We start from the raw sequence: 8372 nt of genomic DNA on the forward strand, positions 1-8372 counted from the left end.
GCGCGCTCTAAGGGGTGCCCCCCTCTCGGTCCCAACCGGAAACACCCATGCCCCCTGACCGGATGACTGGCTTTAATCCAGGGCCATGGAACCATCATCACGGCCTCTCCTTTTTGGTGTGTACCAGGAAAGCGGTTTACAACTTACTAAGCCATATTCCTTGCGGAAAACATGTGGTAGTACAAGGAAGGAAGAATGGAAGGAACTGGAATGATACGAGTTGACATTGAAGTCACATGGTCTGGCATAAGCCTGGCATGCTACAACACTGCCATCTTACCCATCCTCATGCCAACACATGGCCATGCATACTCACATCCATCCACTCACGGATTTTCGGAACTCACTTGCCTCATCGTCTCAGGTAACAGGACATTCATCGGTATGTTCATCAACATGCCATAAACTACTTAATGTAAACATGCCAAAACAATCATCATATCAAAAGTTCAAACATGCTTGCCTGGTTCGGAGTAGTCGGAGCCTAGCTCGGTGAAGTTCGCGGCTCCGTCACCTCCTTCGGTATCTACGGTATAAAGAAAATATATGCGCTATCGTAAATACCAAGAGGTGCACAAAACGTATACCAATTATTTTTCGAATAAATCTGATAAAAAACTAGACAAAACTCTGAAGAGGACAGAAAAAGAATCAATCAAAAATACTATTCTGTTTAAAAGTTATAAAGGTTTTTGTCCAGGGACTCATCTGTAATGAAACAGAAAGTTTCCAGGGGCTAGCTTATAAAAACAGAAAACGTTTCAGTAGCAACTATGCCAGCCCAGCGGGAAAAACGTATTTTGCCCGAAGGCGTTTTCAGAAAACTATTCATTTAGAAATGACAAAGAGGCTGACGGTGGGTCCCGCCTGTCAGGTTTGAATATACGAACGGGGCGGCAGATTTCGCCGGTGCTCGAGAGCCGCGGTGGTTGCCGGCGGCGATCCACGGCGAGGCAGGGGGATCGGAGGGTACCTCCGTGTTCAGGGCACCTTTCCGTGTCGGTTGGTGGTGGTGGTGGTCGCCGGCGAGTACCACGTCGGCGGCGAGCCTTGCTCCGGCGGACGGCGGCTCGGGTGGTCGAGGGACTCGTCGGAGAGAGCTGCGAAGGACAAATCGATGCTGGCGTTAGCTTACTGGGTGCTAGAGGAGGCTATAGACAAGATTTGGGCGCCGGGGACGGCCTCACCGGAGCGAATCGAGGTGGAGGCCGAGGCGGGTCGGGGCGGCCGGAGTTGGGGCAGGAGACCTCCTCGAGGTCCTCCTAGTGGCCTGGCGGGGCTTTGGTGAGGTGTAGAGGTGGTGCGTGCTCGAGGGTGAGCTCGGGGCCCTTTTTATAGGCGGTCCGAGGCGGTGGCCGTGAACGGGGATCTCCGGTGAAGGTTACGGCGGCGCAGGGCTTGGTCGGGGGTGATTAGGGAGTTGGGCGTCGTCGTTGAGGTCCACCGGTTCCATTTAGGTGCTAATCGGGCTGGGATTTGGTGCTATGGGTGAGTTCTACAGAACGGGGCGGCGCGGGCCCCTCGGCGGCAGGGAGCACGTTCCCTGCTTGCCGGGCCACGGCGACGGTGCCACGGGCGTGCGCTGGCATGCATGAGGCCACGCGGAGAGCAGAGGGGCGTTGGGCAGCGCCGAACGGCGTTGAGCCGCCGTTCCGTCCCCTGTCGGCTGCTACGGGGGTTCGGCCGCCGCAAGACACGCCGGCGCGGGCGGCCAAGGGCGCCACCGATGCTGGGAAGACGCCAAGAGCGCGTGCGGGGGTGCTGGCCAGGAAGAAGAAGCCGCGTGCAACGCGCCAAGCGCACTGTCTATGCGTGATTGAAACTGACGGACGAAAACGACACTGAAAACTGAATTTTTCTGAATATGAACAGGAACAGTGCACGCCAAGTGTTCGACAGAATGATCTAGGCATGTAGGGATTTTTCCTTGAGCTGAAACTTGGTGGAGTGGCTACTCATTGCTCCAGTAGGCTGCCTGAATTTTGGTGGAATTTTTGGAGAAGTGTAGGTATGAATTTCACCAAATTTGGCAAATCTCGTCCAAACTTGCAGAGACTGAATTTTGAAAAATTTGAAAAGAGGAGGAGTGGATCAAGGTGGTTCTGGGTTGTGGGTACAAAGGACCATCCAGGAGAGTTGGTTTGAGGTCAAAACTCAAATGCAAAAGGGTACTTGCTTTGAAAATCTCTCAGGCTCCAAATAATTTGCAGAAAAGATTTGAGGGGAAAGAAAATTAGAATAAAATCCAAAACTTGCTTGGATTAGTTGGGACAGAGAACTTAGGTTGATTACAAGGAGGAGGGGAGGTTTTGGAGGGGTTTTACCACATGGGCAAAATACAAAGTCATGGGTGGTTTCCAAGATATGAAAATCCCAAATTTTCATAGAGTTTCTTTTTAAAAGAAAAAAATTAAACTCCCAAAATAAATTTGAGAGGGAACCAACAGAGAAGAAGTTTCAAAAGATCAAACACCATAGTTTGAAGAAAAATAAAATCCTTGCCAAAGAAAAGGAAGTTTTTAAGAGGAAGGTTTTCTGGAAAATTTTAAATGGCCTCTTTTCAAAAACCACAAAGTTTTTGCTGAAAACTAAATAAAAATTTTGGAGTGTCACAACACCTACCCCAGAGCCTGTTGTAAATGATCCCAGAATCTCGAGACGAATTGAGTGCCTCTGTCGGATATTATAGTCTTCGGGACTCCATGCAGACAAACTATACGGGAGAGGTAAATCCTGGCAAGCTTCTGAGTGTTGTAGGTTGTCTTTACTGGAATGAAGTGTGCCACCTTGGTTAATCTATCGGTGATGACCCATATGGCATCATTCCCGTGTCGTGACCGAGGTAGTCCGACAATAAAATCCATCCCTATTTCATCCCATTTCCACTCAGGTATTTTGTTTGGTTGCAGTAGTCCGGCTGGTTTTTGATGCTCAACTTTTATGCGTTGACAAGAATCGCAACATGCAACGAATGTGGCTATGTCCCTCTTCATACCGTGCCACCAAAATCTTTCCTGAATATCCTTATACATTTTGGTTCCTCCAGGGTGGATTGAATATGGAGTGGTGTGTGCTTCAGCTAGGATTTGCTGTCTGAGGTCCTCTATGTTTGGCACGCAGAGTCTATCCCCGTACCATAATATTCCATCATCGCCTATGACAAATTCCGAGGCCTTGCCCATACTCACCTTTCTTTTAATCCCTTCAATGCTGGGGTGACCAGGCTGAGCTTCTTTAATTCTCTCCACAAGGTCGGGCTTTATTTCCAAGTTTGATATGGTGCCCCCCGCGATCATTAACAAGTTGAGTTTGGCAAATTCTTGTTGGAATTCAGGTCTCAAACTTTGCAGACTGTTTTCGTCGGAGCTGGGGTTTCGACTAAGAGCATCGGCCACTACATTTGCTTTCTCTGGATGATAGTGGATACCGACATCATAATCCTTTACCAATTCCAACCAGCGTCGTTGCCGTAAGTTTAGTTCTGGCTGTGTGAAAATATATTTGAGACTTTTATGGTCCGTGTATATTTCACATCGATTCCCAAGTAAGAAATGCCTCCATTCCTTAAGTGCATGAATGACTGCTGCCATTTCTAAGTCATGAGTGGGATAATTTTCCTCATGCTTGAGGAGTTGTCGTGAAGCGTATGCGACAACCTTGCCTTCTTGCATCAACACGCACCCGAGACCTTTTCGGGATGCGTCACAATACACCTCAAAGTTTTTGTGTATGTTTGGCACAATTAATACCGGTGCTGTGGTTAATTTCTGTTTTAACTCTTGGAAACTTTTTTCGCAGGCTTCTGTCCATTCAAACTTCTTGTTCTTCTTGAGCAACTGCGTCATTGGCTTAGCTAGAGTGGAGAATCCTTCAATAAATCTGCGGTAATATCCTGCCATTCCCAAGAAACTTCGTATGTCCGTTACGCTGGCTGGTGCGTTCCAGTCAAGTATGGCCCTAACTTTCTCCGGGTCCACTGCGATACCGTCTTGGGTCAGCACGTGACCTAGAAAGCCTACTTGTCTTAGCCAAAATTCGCACTTGCTGAACTTGGCATACAATTGATGTTTCCTGAGTTCTCCTAGCACAATCCTGAGATGTTCCGTGTGCTCTTCTGGTGTTTTGGAGTATATCAGAATATCATCGATAAATACCACAACGAACTTGTCCATAAACTTCATAAATACTTTGTTCATGAGGTGAACAAAATATGCGGGGGAGTTTGTTAATCCAAAAGGCATAACTGTGAACTCATATAGTCCATATCTGGAGGTGAAGGCTGTTTTGGGGATATCTTATGTTCGCACTTTTAATTGATGGTATCCTGACCTTAAGTCAATCTTTGAGAATACCTTGGCCTGAGCGAGCTGATCAAATAAATCATTTATTCGTGGCATCGGGTATTTGTTCTTGACTGTGACCATGTTAAGTGCTCGGTAGTCTATGCACAATCTTAGTGTTCCATCCTTCTTTTTGGCAAATAAAATTGGTGATCCCCAAGGTGAGGAGCTGGCTCGAATGTATCCCTTGTCCAGTAATTCCTTTATTTGTTTCTTCAACTCGATCAACTCGGATGGTGCCATTCTGTATGGTTTCTTGTATATGGGGGTGGTTCCTGGTGCTAGCTCAATGCTGAATTCTATTTCTCGGTCTGGTGGCATGCCTGGTAGTTCTTCGGGAAATACGTCTGGAAATTCACATACTACTGGAACCTTGCTTAACTCAGAAACGTCCACCTTATTCAATCTCGGCTGCCGGGGTATTTTTCTTTCCTCGGCTGATACTTTTATTGTCTTCCCGTGGTGGTGCGTGAGAATTACGGTCCGGTTGAAACAGTCAATAAAACCTTTGTTGGTGGTTAACCAGTCCATCCCTAGGATGACATCTAGTCCTTTATTTTCCAACACAATAAGATTGGCGAAAAATTTCAATCCTTCGAACTCAATGACCACATTCTGACAGTAACTCTGAGTAACTTGTTGAATCCCAGGGGACTTGATGATCATGGATTTTTCCAAGGGAAACATCGAAAAATTATTTTGCAAAGCAAAACTTTTCGAAATGAATGAGTGAGAAGCTCCAGAATCAAACAAAACCGTTGCAGGTATTGTGTTGACAGCAAACGTACCGAGTACGATATCCGGAGCATTTTGTGCTTCTTCTTTGGTCACGTGGTTTAGATGACCCTTCCTGTGGTTGTTGTTGGGGTTGAAATTGTTGCGCTTGGGCACTGAATTATTTCCACCATTGTTTGGCTTCGGAGTCGAGTTCCTTGGCTTGGGGCACTGTTTGGCGTAGTGCCCTTCTTCTCCACAAGCGTAGCAAGTAACGCCTGGGTGATATGTGAATTCTTTGTCCCTTGCATGGAAATTCTTGGTTGGGCGAGAGATGTTTGTTGTAGGTTTGTGTGTCCCACCTTTCTGAAAATCTGTCCTGCTTCGGTGGTTGCGTGCAAGAGTAGTCTGGTCTCTTTTTTGCTTACGTAAATCCTCCAAGCTACGTCTCTCATTTTCCAGAGTAATAGCTTTGTCCACTAGTGTCTTAAAACCTGGAAAAGTGTGAACTACCAGTTGGCATTTAAGCGCGGGCGCCAGACCGTCAAGGAATTTCTCCATCTTCTTGCTTTCAGTCATACGTTCTTCATTGGCGTAGCGGGACAATAGAGTAAATTGACCGTTGTATTCTGACACTGTCATGTTCCTTTGTTTGAGGTCATCGAACTCTCTCTTCTTAATTTTCATAATGCTCTTGGGAATGTGTGCACCACGGAAACCTTCCTTGAAATCATCCCAGGTTATATCATTTTCGTTGGGGTGCATGTGCAGAAAATTCTCCCACCATGATGCAGCTGCTCCTGTGAGATAGTGTGGAGCATATAGTACTTTCTCGAGATCTGAACATTTTGCAATAATTAATTTTCTCTCCATATCTCGAAGCCAATCCTCGACCTCAAGAGGCTTGTCAGTATGAGAAAATGTTTGGGGACGTGTCTTTTGTAGCTCAGATAACTTGGAATGCTGCTGATACTGTCCATGGTGATTTCCCATGTCGATGACTTGGTTCATCATTTCCCGATGTTGTTGCTGACTCTGCTCATAAAGGCGGCACATTTGTGAAAGTGCCGATTCACTGCCCTGTTGGCTTGACTGTCCCTGAGTGAACTCGTTGCTGGGTTGTGTATCATAATTTTCCTCTGGTGGAGTTTTCATGGAGCGAGTCCAAGGACGAGACATTTTTCACTCTGGGGATATATTTTGTAAAACCCATAAGAAAAGCGGAAAGAGTCGCAAAAACAAATCCATAAGTGCATAAAGCTGGCAAATAAAATTAAATAACCAAGCTTACTTAAGAAAAACAAATCGACTTGCGCACGGAGAAGGACTGCTCATTACATATCTTACACGCGGGCAGTAATAATACAATACATCACTCAGGATATGCGTACATAATCCTGACATGTTATTTAGGCTAGTGCACTTCTCCAGATCCTACATGATGCGCAAACAGGCTACTTCTCACAACCTATGTACATATAAACATAACATACAAAGCGGTACATTACATGGCGGCTAAGCGTACTCAGGCGGAGATGTTGACGACCTCCTTTGCCCTGCCGAGGGCGAGGCATAGCGAGGTTGGGGACTCGACTTCCTCCTCGCTAATAGGCTCCATACGGGTAGTGTTGCGCAGAGTGGACGGAGCGGGTGCCAGGGGCGGAACAACACGAACAGGAGTGGGCGCGAAGGGTGGTGTAGTGCGCGCTGGAGTGGGCGCAATGAGTTGGTTGAATTCTTCGGTAGAAGGTAGGCGACGAGTAGGCGTATAAGATGCTGAGGACGAGACCAAAGTCAGTGGCGGTGCGGTGGGTAGGAGCTCCCTCCTGTTGGCAGCACAGCCATGAACTGAGTCCATGCGGGCCGCCACGAAGTCGTCCACCAGGTTGTCGAAGGCTGCCTCTAGGGCCCGGAGATACTCAATGAGCATCTCAAAAGCCTCGTCTCATTCTCCTCTGGGGCAGGAGAATGCGTAGTGACATGTGTAAGGCACATGGCATGGAAGATAACGGTAACGATGAGTCTTCATCACGGGGAGGACATCCCTGAGACGAGCTATCGCCTCGCGGGCTGCCATCTGCATAGCATGCCTCTCCGTAGGCATGGCTCTTCCCAAGAACCAGAAGCGGCGTAACTCACCACGCCCTCCCTTGAACTGCACCGCGGCCTGGTGCATGGTCAGACTGTCGTTGACTCAATGCTGGCAGAGTGTGAAGACTGGGCGCACAGATGGCCCCATCGCGACCTAAACAATGAAGGAAAGAAGCTTGACGAACCCATCGGGCACGTTGGCGAAGGTCTGAGACTCGCAGCTATTGTCGGCCATCTACAAAAGTAGGCAAAAATTCTGCATGGTCAGATCATAAATTTATGCTGACTGACAGAAAATGACTACAATCAAGAAAATATGAAAAGGCTCAATCAAGCTAATAACCAATTAGCAATCGCACCTAGTGGCTTCCTACAGTTAGCCTGGCTCTGATACCAAGCTTGTCACGACCGGTTTTCCAATAAAAATATTTATTGAGAAACCAATCTTTTGAGTCCAGTATGAGAGAAATCCTCCTCACTTGTAGACAAATTCTTGATACAATAAGCCAGTAGCATAAAATATATTACAGGGTCGAACTACGATTGCTCAACCAAATTATTACAAGCACGCCAATAAATATACATAATGGCGGACATGACATAGTGGTGTGGAGGCATACTACTGACTCGAGGATAGGTCGGTGGTGGAAAAACACAGCGGGGAGAGAGATACAAGTCTCTAAAACTGTCATCTCTTCGAGCGTCGAGGTAAGGCTCGATGAATTTATTTGGTAGCGGAAGCGGATATAATATAGTGACCAAATCAAGGGTCGTACGAGACTGACTGGGACTCCTCTAGGCGTCGGACTCGCTATCAAATTCTTCATCCATGAGATCGCCTTCGTCAGCATCTGGCCAAATCAACAAGCCAGTGAGTACTTTGAAAGTACTCGCAAGACAGTTCGGACGTAAGATATAACAAATGCATGCATGTATGCGTCATGATTAATTCACCAATGTACATTCAAAAATTAGCATAACGAGGTAAGTAAAAGGGAAACGGCGGTAGTCCGCCTGAAATCCCACAAAACATAAATGAAGACCGATCGGGTGTCTGAAGCGACGCCTCGAAAGGTGAACAAATAAATATAAGGAAATGATGCCACAGTCGGGCGTCTTAGCGACACCACATAAAGGGCTTTAAAAGAAATGCCACAGTCGGACGTCGGGGCGACATCACAGAAAGGGCTTTAAAAGAAATACCACAGTCGGGCGTCTTAGCGACAC

Source organism: Triticum dicoccoides, chromosome 4A, assembly GCF_002162155.2.
Source record: "Triticum dicoccoides isolate Atlit2015 ecotype Zavitan chromosome 4A, WEW_v2.0, whole genome shotgun sequence".
In the NCBI taxonomy this organism is placed as follows: Eukaryota; Viridiplantae; Streptophyta; class Magnoliopsida; order Poales; family Poaceae; genus Triticum; species Triticum dicoccoides.